This window comes from Pelophylax lessonae (genome assembly GCF_965119305.1).
Source record: "Pelophylax lessonae genome assembly, chromosome: 5".
NCBI lineage: Eukaryota > Metazoa > Chordata > Amphibia > Anura > Ranidae > Pelophylax > Pelophylax lessonae.
Window position 1 is genome coordinate 538873694 of NC_138772.1, and position 18023 is coordinate 538891716.

At 42.2% G+C, this 18023-nt stretch overlaps 1 protein-coding gene across 1 annotated transcript in view; it reads right to left on the reverse strand.

Annotated features, from left to right (window-relative positions):
• Positions 1-5756, reverse strand: part of COL22A1 (collagen type XXII alpha 1 chain) — a 624908-nt gene extending 619152 nt beyond the window's left edge. The window contains exon 1 of the mRNA XM_082257569.1: positions 5487-5756. The gene's annotated coding sequence lies outside the window, so the exon portion shown is untranslated. The remainder of the gene's footprint in view (positions 1-5486) is intronic.
• Positions 5757-18023: the final 12267 nt, after the last annotated feature.

The window sequence follows — 18023 nt, forward strand, 5'->3', positions numbered from 1 at the left end:
TGGCTTGTGAAATGACCATAGAGACCTGTGTTCCTAATAGAAGGATCACAGGCGCTCTGTGATCATTCCAGGGAGAGGAACGGTCAGCTGTGTTTACAACAGCTGACCGTCCTTCTATCTCAGCGGGGGAGCAATCATGGGTGTCAGGCGCATCCCCGCTTTCGAGTTGGGGCGGGAGTGCGCCGCCAGCGGCACGCGCTCACCCCCTAGCTGTAGGTGCGCGACCGACGTATACCTACGTCAGTTTGCGCAGGAGGGCCGCCCTGCCACAGTAACACTGTCAAGAAGTGGTTTAATGAAGTGATGACACAATCTCTGTTCTCAGCTGCATAAGGGGCTTGAAGAGGTGGGAGTGGAGAAACGGCATTACAATGATCTTCCCAGTGAATGGCTGCACAGCACAAGTCTTGGTCACTGGAGGATAGACAGGCTGTGCTCCCAGGACAGCCAGAAAATGGATCACACTGGGATGGATGTTCTATGCCTAGTGTGCTCAGTTTGTAATTGGAAAGAAGATTCTATATAGGATCACATGTCTCTATGGTCATTGCAGAAGCCCCCCCTCCCCCACAGTTTGAAACACTCCCCTAGGGTCACATTTAACCCTTTGATCACCCACAGTTTTAACCCCTTCCCTGCCAGTGTCATTATTACAGTAACAGTGCATATTTTTTAGCACTGATTACTGAAGTAATGTCACCAGTCCCCCCAAAAGTGTAAAAAAATGGCAGTTAGGGTCCGATCTGTCCGCCGCAATGTCGCAGTCCCACTAAAAATCGCAAATCGCTGCCATTACTAGTAAAAAAAAGAATAAAAATTACATAAATCTTTTGCCTAGTTTGTGGACGCGATAATTTTTGCGCAAAACCAATAAAAATACGCTTATTGTGATTTTTTTAACAAAAATATGTAGCAGAAAACAAATTGGCCTAAAATGATGAAAACATTTATTTTTTATTTATTTTTTTTTTTTTGTGGAAATATTATATAGCAGAAACTGAAAAATATTGTTTTTTTTTTTTTCAGAATTGTCGCTCTTTTTCTGTTTATAGCGCAAAAAATAAAAATCGCACAGGTGATCAAATACCACCAAAAGAAATCTCCATTTGTTTGAAAAAAAGGTCATCAATTTTATTTGGGTACAGCGTCACACGACAGCGCAATTTTGCGTTAAAGTAACGCAGTACCGAATCACAAAAAATGGCCTGGTCATTAAGGGGGAAAATCTTCCAGTCCAGAACTGGTTAAAGCGTAACTCCACTTTTGTTGAGAAAAAAAAACATTCCCCTCTGGGTGATCTCTGTACATTACAAGGATTATAACAAACTTTGTTGCAGATCCTTCATTTTGTTATTCTGAAGAAATCATTGTTTGTTCCTCTGTGCTGAGTGGGTCTAATGGGAGTGGTTTCATAATTATCTATCAGCTGTGGCAGCTGCAGGGCTCTAATGAGGAAACCTGCTGGGCCTGCATCCCTTTAGACGTGTTCCTATTGGGAGGATCTCACCAAAAATGAAATATTTGCTGCAGGGGATGCCAGAAATCTGACTTGTATCTTAGTGCAGACTTCTGGGAAAATTGGTGAGCCAATCACACAAGCAGGAAATGATGTTTCTGGGGGTGTGGTCAGTATACATTCTGTAGAGAACAGCTCCAGGCGGCCATATTGCATTGCATTTTCAGAAAATTACAGCTGCAGGTTGAAAAGGAAAGGTCATTTTTAATAACATTCAATTACAATATGATTTGTGTTGCAATTGTATACGCTATATTGTTTTTTCTTTATTTGCTGATTTTTTTCCCCCATGAAAGTGGAGTTACCCTTTAAGATATATAAAACCTTCTGCCTTTACAACTCCTTTAATATTGTGAGAGGGGTTGAATTGAGATTGCGACTTTTTGACGATTATTCGTGCAGCTCTGATGCAACCGTTTCTATTTCCAATTTTTTTTTTTTTTTCATCTAATTATTTACTTCTATTGGTTGAACTAGCTAGACTTGCGTCTTTTTTCAGTCTATGTACATTTTCTAGACCATTTCACAATTTCACGCAGATCAGTAACGCGTCTAAATCAGTATCACTGACATATTGGCAAAGCCTCCGTTGACGTTCCAGGGTGACGAATTTATCTAACCGCACAAGCGTCAGCCTACCCAAACATTGGTGTGCTAAGTGAGAACATTTCAGGAACTCATATAACCCCAAAACATTACATACGTAAAAATATGCATTATATTTCCTGATTCCGAGTTGAAAGTTTGCATCGTTCATTCATAAATGGGAAACAAGTACGGACAGAATCGCACTCGCAGCTTTCAATGCCGTGTGCCAAGTTACAAAGCACCTGCAGCCGTTCCAAAAGAAATATTTCTCAACTGCTGATCCAATGCGAAGAAAAAACACAAAGTATTTACCAAACAACAAAGGTTAGTGATACAACGGAATGAAGAAAATTACCAACATGTAAATATTTGCAACTTTGTTTCCTTTTGTTTTTCCTATTTGTCAACATAAAGTCATTGGGGATGTTTTAAGCCCCTTTCACACTTGTGCGGCCTAAAAGTCACACGATTTTACCACAATTTTGTTGCTGCGATTTTACCACGAGTTTGACATGATTTTTGATGCGATTTTGACTGGGCTTGAAGCAATGCCTATGTCTTTAGACCTCAAAACGCATTAAAACCGGGCCAAAGTAGTGCAGGGACTACTTTGAAGTCGATGCAACTGCAAGTCGCACAGATATAAATGGTACTCATTGGAAATAATGGATTTGTCATGCGATTTTGCAGTCCCAAATCGCAGGACAAGTCGCACAAGTGTGAAAGGGGACTTAATCGCTTCTGGACTGGAAGGATTTTCCCCCTTAATGACCAGGCCATATTTTGTGATTCAGCACTGCGTTACTTTAACAGACAATTGCGCGGTCGTGCGACTCTGTGCCCAAATAAAATAGATGTCCTTTTTTTCCCACAAATAGAGCTTTCTTTTGGTGGTATTTGATCACCTGTGATTTTTATTTTTTGAAATTCTGAAATAAAAAATGTTTTTCACCTTCTGCTATATAACATTCCCCCAAAAAAAAGAAAGAACGAAAGAAAGGAGTGAATGAAGGAAGGAAGGAAGGAAAAGAAGAAAGAAAGAAAGAAAGAACGAAAGGAGGGAAGGAAGGAAGGAAGGAAGGAAGGAATGAAGGAAGGAAGGAAGGAAGGAAGGAAAGAAAGAAAGAAAAAGAGGAAGGAAGGAAGGAGAGAAAGAAAGAAAGAAAGAAAGAAAGAAAGAAAGAAAGAAAGAAAGAAAGAAAGAAAGAAAGAAAGAAAGAAAGAAAGAAAGAAAGAAAGAAAGAAAGAAAGGAAGGAGAGAAAGAAAGAAAGAAAGAAAGAAAGAAAGAAAGAAAGAAAGAAAGGAAGAAAGAAAGAAAGAAAGAAAGAAAGAAAGAAAGAAAGAAAGAAAGAAAGAAAGAAAGGAAGAAAGGAAGAAAGAAAGAAAGAAAGAAAGAAAGAAGTGAAGGAAGGAAAGAAAGAAAGAAAGCAGTGAAGGGAGGAAAGAAAGAAAGAAAGAAAGAAAGAAAGAAAGAAAGAAAGAAAGAAAGAAAGAAAGAAAGAAAGAAAGAAAGAAAGAAAGAAAGAGGAAGGAAGGAGAGAAAGAAAGAAAGAAAGAAAGAAAGAAAGAAAGAAAGAAAGAAAGAAAGAAAGAAAGAAAGAAAGAAAGAAAGAAAGAAAGAAAGAAAGAAAGAAAGAAAGAAAGGAAGGAAGGAAGGAAGGAAGGAGTGAAAGAAAGAAAGAAAGAAAGAAAGAAAGAAAGAAAGAAAGAAAGAAAGAAAGAAAGAAAGAAAGCAGTGAAGGGAGGAAAGAAAGAAAGAAAGAAAGAAAGAAAGAAAGAAAGAAAGAAAGAAAGAAAGAAAGAAAGAAAGAAAGAAAGAAAGAAAGAAAGAAAGAAAGAAAGAAAGAAAGAAAGAAAGAAAGGAAGGAAGGAAGGAAGGAAGGAGTGAAAGAAAGAAAGAAAGAAAGGAAGGAAGGAAGGAAGGAGTGAAAGAAAGAAAAAGAAAGAAGAAAGAAAGAAAGAAAGAAAGAAGAAAGAAAGACAGCAGTGAAGGAAGGAAGGAAAGAAAGAAAGCAGTGAAGGAAGGAAAGAAAGAAAGCAGTGAAGGAAGGAAAGAAAGGAAGGAGTGAAGAAAGGAAGGAAGTGAAGAAAGGAAGGAGTGAAGGAAGGAAAGAAAGAAAGATAAATGGGACAAATAGGATAGGATAGAAATAAAGATTTTGAGATAGATAGATAGATAGATAGATAGATAGATAGATAGATAGATAGATAGATAGATAGATAGATAGATAGATAGATAGATAGAGTGTAATGTTTTTAAATTCTTTTATTTAAAATGTTTCATTACAATAATAATTCCAATACTAAACTTTCCAATGACAATCCATCACATAATCATCACAAATGTCCAAAGTAACTTTCTGAATGTAATATTTATGGCTTCTATTCGGGGAACAAACACACATTGGGCAGTTCATGAAGTGAATGGGCAACATGCAAAATACCAAAAATCATGAGCAGGAATGTTTGTTGCCATAATGGGAAGGTGTAAATGCAGCTAAAAAAGAGCAAAAATGGTATAAAAAATTCCATTATTTCTAATAAAATGACTAAGTCGCTTGGCGATTGTCGGTTTTTGCAGCTTTTCACTCCAGTAATAAAGTCATTAGCATCTGTGACTTCCTATACTTTACATGCAGCGCTACAAAACGCTGACCACAATACTAGAACCCGTACCACTAACAATTCCGTAGCAGCTGCGAACGCATGCTAAAAATGTCCAATGTCGCATGGCCCTTGGGGGGTAATTAAAACTTTAAGGAACTCTTGAATGGAGAGGCACTTTAAGAGCCCCTTTATATTGTGTTATAACATGTGTTGTGGTTCCCCAGAATAAAGATCATGTCTGCTCCCATCTCAGCGCTGCAGTTAAGTGCGTTTGGAAAAAAAAAAAAAAAGACATATGCATTTTTTTACCCATAGCAGTCTACAGCAGTGAATTAAAACTTATATAACATGTTTCAATGCCTTGGCAAGCCTTGTTCAATGACTGTTAACTCAATCCACTCTAAATTTGAAAATGAATTGAAGACGCATATCAACGCACACAAGATACACACATTGACGCATGACCGTGCGCCTGCCCAATGCTACGCACCTCTACGCACCTCTACGCACCCCTACACACCCCTACACACCCCTACACACACGCTCTAAAGCATCTCCAACGGTCTAATGACCTAAATTGGCCCATAATTATTCTGCACAACGTAGATGTAAAACTTTGACACAACTTTTCAAACTTTTAGGAGGGAATCATTAACACTGTGACGTAACTTTGCAACTTTGTAGCAATCTCAAACCAGCAGATGTTGCACATTTGGACTCCGGCTATGTCCAGCAGCAGGTGCAATGTAATGAGAAACACATGAATCAACTTACCCAATCCAAAAAAAGTGTCAGACATACAAGGACACCAGTGTGGAGGTGTCAGGACAAAGCCAGGAAGGATGCACATAGAGTGGAGGACACCTCTGGGACTGAGATCTGAATCAGAAGAGTTGATGAGACTTCATGCCAAGGGGCAGCAGCCAGGGATGAGGTGGGCAGTGTGGCTAGAGGACATCCATGACATTCCAGAGAGGGCTGGAGGCTGCAGCCAGGACAATGATAGGGAAGGGGGGGGACACACAGAGCTGTTCCTGCACTGCAGGGAGGGGAGCTGCATCTGAGCTAGAAGACAGAAGAGGGGCCGAGCTGTGAGCACAGGAGGGGCTGGGCTCTGGGGATTGAGTTTCAGAAGCCACCATGGAAGACAGAGGGGAGCAAGGCACAGGCCTGACAACCTTCTCCAATTATAGACCAACTCAACTTTTTCTGGTTATTTCTGACTCCTTACAGCAGCATCTGAAATAACTTCTGTGGAAGGGACAGACAGCGCCAAGGAGGGGGGCTCAGGGGGGTCTGGGTAATTTTGGGTAGCAGTTAAAGCCTTGTGACCAGGATGGGAACTGAGTATGCGAGAAGGTAACAGAGATAGATAGATAGATAGATAGATAGATAGATAGATAGATAGATAGATAGATAGATAGATAGATAGATAGATAGATAGATAGATAGATAGATAGATAGATAGATAGATAGATAGATAGATAGATAGATAGATAGATAGATAGATAGATAGATAGATGAGACCAATAGGAAAGAAAGAGAGAAAAGAAAGAAAGAAAGAAAGAAAGAAAGAAAGAAAGAAAGAAAGAAAGAAAGAAAGAAAGAAAGAAAGAAAGAAAGAGAGGAAAGAAAGAAAGAAAGAAAGAAAGAAAGAAAGAAAGAAAGAGAGGAAAGAAAGAAAGAAAGAAAGAAAGAAAGAAAGAAAGAAAGAAAGAAAGATGAGACAGATAGAAAAGAAAGAAAGATGAGACAGATAGAAAAGAAAGAAAGAAAGAAAGAAAGAAAGAAAGAAAGAAAGAAAGAAAGAAAGAAAGAAAGAAAGAAAGAAAGAAAGAAAGAAAGAAAGAAAGAAAGATGAGACAGATAGAAAAGAAAGAAAGAAAGAAAGAAAGAAAGAAAGAAAGATGAGACAGATAGGAAAGAAAGAAAGAAAGAAAGAAAGAAAGAAAGAAAGAAAGAAAGAAAGAAAGAAAGAAAGAAAGAAAGAAAGAAAGAAAGAAAGAAAAATGAAAAAGAAAGAAAGATAAATGAGACAGATAGGATAGAAAGAAAAAATTGGGCATAGTACAACAGATATATGATTGATAGATAGATAGATAGATAGATAGATAGATAGATAGATAGATAGATAGATAGATAGATAGATAGATAGATAGATAGATAGATAGCCTGACTGAAGAAAGAAAGAAAGAAAGAAAGAAAGAAAGAAAGAAAGAAAGAAAGAAAGAAAGAAAGAAAGAAAGAAAGAAAGAAAGAAAGAAAGAATTAAAAAAAAGACAGAAAAAAGAAAAAATGGAAAAAGAAAGAAAGAAAAACGGAAAAGAAAGAAAGAAAGATAAATGAGACAGATAGGAAAGAAAGAAAGAAAGAAAGAAAGAAAGAAAGAAAGAAAGAAAGAAAGAAAGAAAGAAAGAAAGAAAGAAAGAAAGAAAAATGAAAAAGAAAGAAAGAAAGATAAATGAGACAGATAGGATAGAAAGAAAGAATTGGGCATAGTACAACAGATATATTATAGATAGATAGATAGATAGATAGATAGATAGATAGATAGATAGATAGATAGATAGATAGATAGATAGATAGATAGATAGATAGATAGATAGCCTGAGAAGAAAGAAAGAAAGAAAGAAAGAAAGAAAGAAAGAAAGAAAGAAAGAAAGAAAGAAAGAAAGAAAGAAAGAAAGAAAGAAAGAAAGAAAGAAAGAAAGAAAAAGAAAGAAAGATAAATGAGACAGATAGGATAGAAAGAAAAAATTGGGCATAGTACAACAGATATATGATAGATAGATAGATAGATAGATAGATAGATAGATAGATAGATAGATAGATAGATAGATAGATAGATAGATAGATAGATAGATAGATAGATAGATAGATAGATAGATAGACAGATAGATAGATAGCCTGACTGAAGAAAGAAAGAAAGAAAGAAAGAAAGAAAGAAAGAAAGAAAGAAAGAAAGAAAGAAAGAAAGAAAGAAAGAAAGAAAGAAAGAAAGAATTAAAAAAAAAGAAAGAAAAAAGAAAAAATGGAAAAAGAAAGAAAGAAAGATAAATGAGACAGATAGGAAAGAAAGAAAAAAAATGAGTATAGTACGATAGTACGATAGATAGATAGATAGATAGATAGATAGATAGATAGATAGATGGATAGATAGATAGATAGATAGATAGATAGATAGATAGATAGATAGATAGATAGATAGATAGATAGATAGATAGATAGATAGATAGATAGATAGATAGATAGATAGATAGATAGATAGATAATGGTCGGGGTCACTTTCTGAGTGTAATGTTTTTAAATGATTTTATTACAATAATAATTCCAATACTAAACTTTCCAATGACAATCCATCACATAATCATCACAAATGTCCAAAGTAACTTTCTGAATGTAATATTTATGGATATTATTATTCTGTAGATTGCAGTGCAGATCTTTCTCATACAGACCCCTTGTAGAGGACACGCCCACTCTCCTCCCCTTACCAGTCCCATGGGGGTCTTCTATAATCACCTGTGTTGGTGGATATCTCTATGGAGGGTCCTCAAGATCTTTAACTAGATAAAGGTGGAACCAAGAAATTCTCCACTTCGCCTAACACAGAAGAGTTGGGGGTTACCCTGCTGGAATACCTGCCCCCCCCCCAATCTTGGAATATGCATAGAAAGATTGTGAAATGCGGTTCCTGGGGTTTGTTCTAGATGGACTCGGACTGTAGAATCCGTCCTCGGTGTCACATCTCAGTGAGAAGAACACGCTGCATTTTTATAAGCTGTGTTGGCTGCAGGCTATGAAACTACACAGCTTCAGACAAATACAAATTCTATGACTGACAGCAATAAATTACAGCTAACTGCTGCCGACAGAAATCATTACAGGAGCTCCTCTCCACACTATCTGCAGCTTAAAGTGTATCCAAACCCAAGAACAACAATGTCATATATTTCAGCTCACCAGTCCTTAGCGCAGTGCTATTCATCCTGAGAACTGCAGGTACATTCATTCTGTGCGAATGGGGGAAACAATCAAATGTTACTAAGCTATGTTCTCCCCAGATCATACGTTATGTCTTCATAAGGAAAAGTAAATCAGAAAAATACTGCATTATGTCCACTAGATGGTGCTGATGATCATGGGAAAATAAATATTGATGACATCGCTCACCTCCATCTAGTGGCCATAATGCAGTATTTTCCTGATTCACTCCTTATGAATGAAGAACATCTGTAAAGGGGGCATTCTTCCCCCTGACTCCCAATGAATGATTTCATCAAAGGTTCCCTAAGACCTGAAAAAATATTGTCAGGGGTTCCTCTAGAGCACAGATCCTCAAACTACGGCCCTCCAGCTGTTACGAAGCTACACATCCAATGAGGCTTTGTAAAACTCCGACATTCACAGACACGACTAGACATGATGGGAATTGTAGTTCCTGAACAACTGGAGGGCCATAGTTTGAAGACCCCTGGTCAAGGGTAAAAACATTGAGAAAGGCTGTTTAACATATTTCAATGTATCCAACTTTCCAAAAATCGAATGTTAAAGATCACATGCCAATTGAATGAAATGTTGAGAGATCTACGTTTATCCTTTCAAGCCAAATGTGTTGAGTCAATAATGGCACCTTGGGATCTAACAAAAGAATTTTTGGAAATTCATATGAAAATTCGGAACAAAAATCTAACCATGTATGGGGGTTCTTTAGATTGTAAGGTGCTTGAGGGCACAGATTGAAGTGAATGAAAAAGTTTTGCAAGTGCTGTGTAATATGGAGCTGCTTTATAAATGCCTGAAATGAATAATGTACAAAACATTTTATTGGCTGTTATATTCTTGCTGGCGTGCCTTGACCACTTCAGTACCGGACACTTCCACCCTATTCATGCCCTTCATTCAATTTATTTTTGCTATATAAATAAAAACATACTAAAAGTTTTGAAAAAAAAAAAAAAAAAAACAAACACCTCTTTGTAGGAAAATTGTGCAAATAAATAATCTTTCTTTATGAATTTAGGCCAAAATCTATTCTGCTACATTGCTTTGGTTAACCACTTTACCACCGGAGCATTTTGCTGTCTTACGTCTGGGCCACTTTTTGCGATTCGGCGCTGTGCGACTTTAACGGACAATTGCGCGGTCGTGCGACGCCGTACCCAAACGAAATTTACGTCCTTTTTTTCCCCACAAACAGAGCTTTCTTTTGGTGGTGTTTGATCACCTGTGCGATTTTTACTTTTTTTACGCTATAAACAAAAAAAAGCGTTTATTTTGAAAAAATAACAATATTTTTAACATTTTTTTTATATGAAATTCCCCCCAAAAAAGATGTAAAAACCAATTTTTTTTTTAAATTTTAGGCCAATTTGTTTTCTGCTACCTATGTTTGGTAAAAATAATCGCATAAAGCGTATTTTGATTGGTTTGCGCAAAAGTTATTGCGTTTACTAACTAAGGGAAAGATTTCTGTCATTTTTGGTGTTTTTTTTTTTAACGAGTAATGGCGGCGATCTGCGATTTTTTTTTTTGCGGGACTGCGACATTGCGGCAGACAGATCGGACCCTTGACTGATATTTTTGACACTTTTGGGGGTACCAGTGACATTACTGCAGTAATCAGTGCTATAAATATGCACTGTTACTGTAAAAATGACACTGGCAGGGAAGGGGTTAATTTTATTGGAGAGGGAGGGGTTAATGTATGCCTGGTGCTTACTGACGTGTGGGGGGGGGGGGAGGTGACTGAGTGACACAGGGACAGATCGCATGTTCAGCTATGCTGAACACTCCGATCTGTCACTCCCTGTCACTTAGGAGATCCACCCGCTCTGTTTACACAGGCGGGCGGATCTCCAAACTAGATTCCCCGACGATCGGGGCAGAGCAGCAGCGATCGCCGCCGCTCCTCCCCTGGCCCGACTCCCGCTGTGAATGAAAACAGCGAGAGCGCACCGCCTACAGGGTAGGAGTCTAGCGACATAGGTCTACGTCGCTAGACGATAACGAGCCACTGTGCCGCAGTAGCAGTACAGTGGCTAGTGGGGAAGTGGTTAAAATACCCAAATCTGTATACAGTATTACGTTCCGGATCCACCCGCAATAAGTGAAAATCCGCAAAATAGAAAGACCCTATTTAAATACACTCTAGGCATGTTTTTATAACTTTCACTGTACTTTTAAAAGCATTTTAGGCGCCCTTTCACACTTGTGCGACTTGTCATGCGATTTTGGACTGCAAAATCGCATGACAAGTCATTCTCCATTATTTCCAATGAGCCCCATTCATATCTGTGTGACTTGAAGTCGCACCGACTTCAAAGTAGTCCCTGCACTGCTTTTGGCACGATTTTGGTGCGTTTTGAGGAAAAGGCATTATAGGCCCAGTCAAACTCGCATCGAAATCGCGGCAAAAGTCGCTGCAAAATCGCGGTAAAATCGTGCGACTTTGAAGTCACACAAGTGTGAAAGGGGCCTTAAGGTCTTTAACTACCTCAATACCGGGCACTTAAACCCCCTTCCTTCCCAGATCAATTTTCAGCTTTAAGCGCTGTTGCATTTTGAATGACAATTGCGCGGTCATGCAACACTGTACCTAAACCAAATTTGTGTAATTTTTTGCTCACAAATAGAGCTTTCTTTTGGTGATATTTGATCACCGCCAGGTTTTTTCTTTTTTGGTGCACAAATAAAAAAAGACCGAAAAGTTTGAAAAAAAAAAAAAAGTTTTTTTGTTTAGGTTATAAAATTTTGTAAATAGATATGTTTTTTCCTGCACTGATGAGCACTGATGACGCCGCACTGAAAGGCACTGATGAGGAGACACGGATGGGGTGGCACTGATGGGGTGGCACTGATATGCAGCACTGATGGGCACTGATAGGTAGCACTGATATGCAGCACTGATGGGCAATGATATGTGGCACTAATAGATAGCACTGATATGCATCATTGGTGGGCACTGACAGGCAGCGCTGATGGGCACTGATAGGCAGCACTGATGGGGACTGATCGGCGTCACTGATGGGCACTGATAGGCGGCACTGATGGGCACTAATAGGTGGCACTGATGGGCGGCACTGATCGGCACTGCTGGGGGGGAATGATGGGCACTGATAGGCAGCACTGGTGGGCAATAATGGGCACTGGTGGGCGGCACTGATAGATGGCAATAACGGGCACTGGTGGGCAGCACTGATAGATGGCATTGGTGGGCAGCACTGATAGGGGGGCACCACTGGCAGGCTCTCTGAGCCCTGTTTGCCATCCCTGGTGGCCATGGTGGGCATACCTGGTGGCTCTAGTGGCACCCCCTCCCCCCAGGGCTGCACTGGTAATCAATGTTCTGATTACCAGCACAGACCCCCCCTGTGATCAGTGAGTACTTAGAAATACTCACTGATCACCCCGGCTGCAGTATCGATCCTCTCCTCTTCTCCTCACTGACAGGATCTGTCAGGAGGAGAGGAGATCGAAGCCGTTACAACTAGGGTTGAGCGGACACCTAGATGTCCGTGTTCGACGGGTTCGGCCGAACTTTAAAAAAAAGTCTGGGTCCGTGTCCCGGACTTTTACCGAACTTTTCCCGGACACCGAACCCCAGTAAAGTCAATGGGGACCCGAACTTTAAGGCACTAAAATGGCTCTAAAACACCAAAGGAAAGGGCTAGAGTGCTGCAAATGGCAGCAAAACGTAATTAAGAGCATGGCAAGTGCTCTGCAAACAAATGTGGATAGGGAAATAACTTAAAACAACAAAAAAAAACAGAAAAATAAAACAATGTTCTTCTTCATCTCTGAAGGACGAGGCCCATATGGAGTAGGAAGGAGGTTGAGGTGGTGGTGGATGTGGCGGTGACATAGGCGTGCGCACAGGGTGTGCCGGGTGTGCCTGGGCACACCCTAATCACCTAGGGCACATAGCATTGCCAGTGAGGAGATGGGAAAGATCTCCCTCGGACCTGCTCTGCTCTATTTCTCTTTGCCAGCAGGGAGAGTAATGTATCGGGGCCATGTACATGTAGGCAAACACATGCATGTGTATTTCAACTTTGGGGTGCACACCTTAATGCAATAGGCTGCGCACACCTATGGGCGGTGTAGGTGGAAGCGGCGGTGGAGGAGGACCAGGGCCGGATTAAGAGCATCATGGGCTTGGTGCTGAGGATTTTGAAGGGCCTTAAGGGCCGTGCCTTGGCATGCACCCAGAGGAGGAAGGGTGCAGCCATGCATGCCTAATTCAACATGGGATGCTGTCTCTGAAGCCCATAAACACATCCATGCATCGGCAACTGTCCCTCCTTGTCCGGCCTTCGTGCTGTGTGGGGAGGTTCTGAGAGTGCTGCCTGGGGAAGCGAGCATAGAAGCCAGACTTCTGTGTTTACAAGTGACAGAAGAGCGGTAACAGTGAATATGGCCAACCCGGGGCCTATATAAAAGGTAGGGGCCTGGAGCTGCAGCTCCAATAGCCCCTACGTTAATCTGGCCCTGAGGAGGAGGACGAGGTAGCCAACACTGCTTCTTTTCACAAATTTTAAATGAGGGTACACCCCAAAAGAGTGAGAAAGAGCAAAAATGGAACAATGGGTGGGTAAGGTCAGTATCCATTGCTATTCTGCATAAGGTACGGAAAAGTCCCGTGGGATCCATGCCTGGTTCATTTTAATGAACGTGAGCTTGTCCACATTGTCTCTGGACAGGCGGCTGCGCTTGTCTGTTATAACACCCCCAGCCGTGCTAAATACCCGTTCAGATAATACACTGGCTGCAGGGCACGCCAGCACCTCCAAGGCGTAAAGGGCAAGCTCAGGCCATGTGCCCAATTTGGAGACCCAGAAGTTGAAGGGGGCAGACCCGTCATTCACTACATGTAGGCGCGTGCACACATACTGCTCCACCATGTTGGTAAAATGCTGCCTCCTGCTAAGACGTTCCATCTGAGCTGCTGGTGCTGCTGTTTGTTGTGGCGTGCTGACAAAGCTTTTCCACATTTCGGCCATGCTAACCCTGCCTTCTGAGGTGCTGGCGGTGCCCTGGTTGCGTTGGCGACCTCCTCCTCCTCTGCCTTGTGCTTCCACTGCGGCCCCGCTGTCAGATGGGAATGTCAGCAGCATGGCGTCTACCAGCGTGCGCTTGTACTCGCGCATCTTGCAATCGCGCTCCAGTGAGTGAATTAAGGACGGTACGTTGTCCTTGTAACGGGGATCCAGCAGCGTGGCCACCCAGTAATCAGCACAAGTTAGAATGTGGGCAACTCGGCGTTCGTTGTGGAGACACTGCAGCATGTAATCGCTCATGTGTGCCAGGCTGCCCAGAGGCAACGAAAGGCTGTCCTCTGTGGGAGGTGTATCGTCCGTGTCCTCTGTATCCCCCCAGCCACGCACCAGTGATGGCCATGAGCTGGCCTGGGTGCCACCCTGCTGTGAACATGGTTCCATCTCCTCCTCCAGCTCCTCCTCCTCATCCTCCTCATCCTCCAGAACTGTGCCCCTGCTGGACAATTGTGTCCCTGGCGTTTGTGGGTGCAGGAACCCACCCTCGGAGCCCCTTGCAAATGACTGCCCTGAAAGCCTTGGAAATGTTACCTCTTCATCCTCCTCCTCCTCCTCCTTCACATCCTGTGCCACATCCTCTTCCATCATCGCCCGAATTGTTTTTTCAAGGAGGCATAGAAGTGGGATAGTTAAGCTGAGAACGGCGTCATCGCCACTGGCCATGTTGGTGGAGTACTCAAAACAGCGCAACAAGGCACACAGGTCTCGCATGGAGGCCCAGTTATTGGTGGTGAAGTGGTGCTGTTCCGCAGAGCGACTCACGCGTGCGTGCTGCAGCTGAAACTCCACTATGGCCTGCTGCTGCTCGCACAGTCTTTGCAGCATGTGCAAGGTGGAGTTCCACCTTGTGGGCACGTCATCCTGCCTTTAGGGGTACAAACAATAGTAATTGGGGCCTAGTGTGGTTGTTTACGTGTGATATACATACACTTTTTTTTGGATCATATTTTCTATTCCGCTATTTAATCAAAACCTTTGGGTATAAACAATTAAATTGCGTGATAGTCTGTGTCGGTACGTGTGAGATACACCTTTCCAATTTTTGGGGCGCATCTCATACTACCGAGGATTTGAGGGTGCTTCAGTCTGCCTCCTGCCTGTTCCGAACTCCTCCTACTCCTCATCCTGCCTTTAGGGTACAAAAAATTGTAATCGGGGCCTAGTTGGTGTTTGTACGTGTGAGATACACCGTTTTGTAAAATTTGTCCTATTCCGCTATTCAATATACACCCTGTTTGAGTGTAAAAAATTAAATTGCGGGATAGTCTGTACCGGTACATGTGAGATACACCTTTTTAAATTGGTTTGGCGCATCCCCTGAAAGCCTTGGAAATGTTACCTCCTCATCCTCCTCCTCCTCCTCCTCATCCTGTGCCACATCCTCTTCCATCATCGCCCGAATTGTTTTTTCAAGGAGGCATAGAAGTGGGATAGTTAAGCTGAGAACGGCGTCATCGCGACTGGCCATGTTGGTGGAGTACTCAAAACAGCGCAACAAGGCACACAGGTCTCGCATGGAGGCCCAGTTATTGGTGGTGAAGTGGTGCTGTTCCGCAGAGCGACTCACGCGTGCGTGCTGCAGCAGGATGAGGAGTAGGAGGAGTATGGAACAGGCAGCACCCTCAAATCTTCAGAAGTATGAGATGAACCCCAAAAACTTGGAAAGGTGGATCTCTCCCACACGTACCAACACAGACTATCCCCCAATTTAACTGATCCCCAAAGGTTTTTGATTAAATAGCGGAATAGAAAATATGATCCAAAAAAGTGTATGTATCTCACACGTACACAACCACACTAGGCCCCAATTACTATTGTTTGTACCCCTATAGGCAGGATGAGGAGTAGGAGGAGTATGGAACAGGCAGCACCCTCAAATCTTCAGAAGTATGAGATGAACCCCAAAAACTTGGAAAGGTGGATCTCACACGTACCGACACAGACTATCACGCAATTTAATTGATCCCCAAAGGTTTTAATTGAATAGCGGAATAGAAAATATGATCAAAAAGAAAGTGTATGTATCTCACACGTACACCACCACACTAGGCCCCAATTACTATTGTTTGTACCCCTAAAAGGATGGTTGAGGAGTAGGAGGAGGAGTATGGAACAGGCAGCACCCTCAAATCTTCAGAAGTATGAGATTGTGTTCACTGTACCCCACAAAGATTGTGTTCACTGCACCCCACAAAGATTGTGTTCACTGTACCCCACAAAGATTGTGTTCACTGCACCCTAAAAGGATTTTGTTCACTGCACCCCAAAAAAGGATGTTGTTCACTGCACCCCAAAAAGGATTTTGTTCACTGCACCCAAAAAAGGATGTTGTTCACTGCACCCCACAAAGGATTTTGTTCACTGCACTCCAAAAAGATTGTGTTCACTGCACCCCAAAAAGGATGTTGTTCACTGCACCCCAAAAAGGATTTTGTTCACTGCACCCAAAAAAGATTGTGTTCACTGCACCCCACAAAGATTGTGTTCACTGCACCCCACAAAGGATTTTGTTCACTGCACCCCAAAAAGATTGTGTTCACTGCACCCCAAAAAGGATGTTGTTCACTGCACCCCAAAAAGGATGTTGTTCACTGCACCCCAAAAAGATTGTGTTCACTGCACCCCAAAAAGGATTTTGTTCACTGCACCCAAAAAAGATTGTGTTCACTGCACCCCACAAAGATTGTGTTCACTGCACCCCACAAAGGATTTTGTTCACTGCACCCCAAAAAGATTGTGTTCACTGCACCCCAAAAAGGATGTTGTTCACTGCACCCCAAAAAGGATGTTGTTCACTGCACCCCAAAAAGATTGTGTTCACTGCACCCCACAAAGATTGTGTTCACTGCACCCCACAAAGGATTTTGTTCACTGCACCCCAAAAAGATTGTGTTCACTGCACCCCAAAAAGGATGTTGTTCACTGCACCCCAAAAAGGATTTTGTTCACTGCACCCCAAAAAGATTGTGTTCACTGCACCCCACAAAGATTGTGTTCACTGCACCCCACAAAGGATTTTGTTCACTGCACCCCAAAAAGATTGTGTTCACTGCACCCTAAAAGGATGTTGTTCACTGCACCCAACAAAGATTGTGTTCACTGCACCCTAAAAGGATGTTGTTCACTGCACCCCAAAAAGATTGTGTTCACTGCAGCCCAAAAAGGATGTTGTTCACTGCACCCCAAAAAGATTGTGTTCACTGCACCCCACAAAGATTGTGTTCACTGCACCCCACAAAGGATTTTGTTCACTGCACCCCAAAAAGATTGTGTTCACTGCACCCCAAAAAGGATGTTGTTCACTGCACCCCAAAAAGGATTTTGTTCACTGCACCCCAAAAAGATTGTGTTCACTGCACCCCAAAAAGGATGTTGTTCACTGCACCCCAAAAAGGATTTTGTTCACTGCACCCCAAAAAGATTGTGTTCACTGCACCCTAAAAGGATGTTGTTCACTGCACCCAACAAAGATTGTGTTCACTGCAGCCCAAAAAGATTGTGTTCACTGCACCCCACAAAGATTGTGTTCACTGCAGCCCACACACAGAAAAATGGATGTGGATCACTGACACCTGCCTATCTCCTATCCCACACCACACAGCAATATCGATTGTAGTTTGTAGAAGACACTGACCCTATAATTCAGCAGACTCTATCCCTAAAATGCCTACAACTCGCCCTGCCTAAACACTCCGACCTGTCCCTCAATTCTATCCGGACACCAATTTGTTTTCCCTGCCTGTCTTTCCCTAATCAGCAGCCAGCACGTTGATGTGTGCTCTGTCCCTGATCTAAGCAGCAGAATGAAGCCGCTGCGGCCGCCTGGAACTTATAAAGACTTGGTCACATGCTTCAGACGGCCAATCACAGCTACTGAGACATTTGCAGGCATGGTTGGGATGGCTTAAGGCCCACCAGTTAAACGATTGTTGATTGGCTGTTGAAAGCCCGCCATGAAAAGAGCGCCAAAGCATGCAAAACCCGGGAATAAAATGACCGAACACAGATTTTTACCCGAACATACAGTAAAGTGTCCGTGTCCGTGTTCGGGTACAAAAAATCCAATTATTCGGTACGAACACGAATAATACAGTCCGTGTTCGCTCATCACTAGTTACAACGGCTCTATTTACTTTACATGACGGCTGTGATTGGACACAGCCGTCATGTGACCAGGAGGGCCAATCACAGGTCCCTCCTGCCGCATCTTGTTGCTCTGTGTCCGAGGGACACAGGCACATCGAGATCGCGCTGC